Source organism: Oryzias melastigma, linkage group LG5, assembly GCF_002922805.2.
Source record: "Oryzias melastigma strain HK-1 linkage group LG5, ASM292280v2, whole genome shotgun sequence".
Classification (NCBI taxonomy): Eukaryota; Metazoa; Chordata; class Actinopteri; order Beloniformes; family Adrianichthyidae; genus Oryzias; species Oryzias melastigma.
Genome location: NC_050516.1, coordinates 11,743,424 through 11,745,479, shown reverse-complemented (window position 1 = coordinate 11,745,479; position 2,056 = coordinate 11,743,424). Strand labels below are relative to the sequence as shown.

Here is a 2,056-nt window from a genome sequence, read left to right as displayed (position 1 = left end):
CGAGATCTGCTCTGGACCTTGTGTTTGATGACGACGTGGTCTATAAGTTCGCCAAAGCGCTCGAAGTGCTGGCGCAGGCCGTCGTCGTTTGTATTTGCACTGAGTCCGCCCACGAAAAGCTTGTTGGGATGTCCAGTCATTTTTGGGTTGCTGTGTTTTTGGGTTGTTGGGTTGTTGGGTTGTTGGTTTTTAAGGTCTTGGGTCATTTGGCTTTTGGATCTTGGGTCTTTTGGTTTTTGCGGTCTTGGGTCGCTAGAGAAGCAATCTCAAGAATGTTGCAAAGTGGTTCTGTTAAAGGATTTTCGAAGCAGCGGCATATGGGGCCAAATGACATCATTTGACATCATGTCACTACTTGTGAGGACATATCACGTCATGTGACTGCGGGTCTTGTGAGGAAATATGACGTCATACAAGCTGCCGCTTTTTTAGTGTAACCGGGAGTTTTAACTTGTAGGGCACTAGGACCCAGAAAACGCCTCTGCACCAATGACGTAATGCGCAGCCCCCCTTCCTGAAATCGCCGCCCATTCGTGTGTCCGGCTGCCAGTCAAACGTTCTTTGATGAGTTCCCGCGGAAATGCGGCCGTGTGTTGATCAGCAGCTGCTAAACGTGAACTGTCATCAACTGTCAGCAGCATTCCAGCGCTGATCCTGTTCATCTTCTGGAGCATTTTAAAGAGGATTTTTCTCAGGATCGGTTCTGCTGTCGTAAACCCGAACCCTCCGGACAGGATGTCATGTAGAACACTGGACTGAATGTGAGCGGGTTTCTATCATTTGAAGACAATTTTAGCATTTTGTATTTGTAGTCATCACCTGTGTTTGAATGTAAATGTTTTTAGAAGCTCGTGTGATGATGAAGCTCCAGCTGTGTGGAGCAGTGATGGAGGAGTCTCGTTACAGACTGTGTTTGCACTTGGATCCTCTTTTCTTCGTGTTCTGATGGACTTTTTTCACATGTTCTTCATCTGTTTCCAGTATGAGTTGGTTGTGCTTTTAATCTACCACTATTTTACACCAATATATTTTTTATACCACTGCATTTTTACTTTACTGTTATTGTGTTTTAATGTGTCACTAATTTATAATTAGTTTTAAGTCCTTTTAATCCGGGGCCTTTCAGAGTTTACTAAACAGTAGTTTTAGATGTCCTTTCTCGAGCTGTTCTTCAGTGTGTCCTTTTACTTGCAGTTTTCCCCTTTTATATTGTTGTGATCAGTTTTAGGGCCAGTTGTATTTTAAGTGTTGTGTTTTCCAGCTCTGAGTTTGTACTAAAACTTCTGTTGGTTGTGTTCCTTTATTCCGTTCAAATAAACTTTTGAATCTGCTCCTGCTTCGTCCAGTTCATTCTGGACTCCTGCTTTTTCCACTGTGCAGTCTCATTGTTGCATTCACCTGTGACCCGTTTTAGAACTTTATTTACAAATATGACCAAACAGATGGGCTGTCTAAGGGCAGATGAGAAAATGACATTTGAAAAAGATCTTATTTGTGAGGTAGAAAGTACACTGGTCGGGTCACAGAGCTCCCTGCTCCACATCCACATTCAGACAAATAAAAACCCCAACATGCCATTGATTGAGCTCCTCAAACCCCTCTGATATTACATGTTAAATGCACATATTTTATTTAGATCAATATTCTGAACAGCTAAAACGTTCTTCTACCAGAAGGTGGCAGTACAGAACAGCAGGAACAGAATCAGGGTCCATCCAGATCTAATTCTAAAATGAAATGTTAACGTACAGCAGGATGACATGAATACAAGAACGAGCTTCAGCAGGAAATGAGGCAGCAAATGACTGAAAACTATTCCAAGATCAAATAAAGCCGCTGGGCGCTTTGCAGACACAGTCGGGGGTGTAGATGTCATACAAGCAGGTTTTACTTTGGGACATTTTGTCTTCTGTAAACCCTGAAATCAATCAGATCAGGTAGATCTGGTCAGCAGATAAACCATCAAATCCACTGTAAACATTTGATTTTCTGTTAAATCAATTATAAATATAATCTCTGAGCATTGTTAGAATTACATTTTATAAATAAAGATGGG

At 41.8% G+C, this 2,056-nt stretch overlaps 1 long non-coding RNA gene across 1 annotated transcript in view; it reads left to right on the top strand.

The window, feature by feature from the left end:
• The first annotated feature begins 397 nt into the window (after positions 1–397).
• Positions 398–2,056, top strand: part of LOC112145731 — a 2,933-nt gene continuing 1,274 nt past the window's right edge. Inside the window, exons 1-2 of the long non-coding RNA XR_002919128.2 lie at positions 398–761; positions 846–909. This is a non-coding gene — a long non-coding RNA (uncharacterized LOC112145731). The remainder of the gene's footprint in view (positions 762–845; positions 910–2,056) is intronic.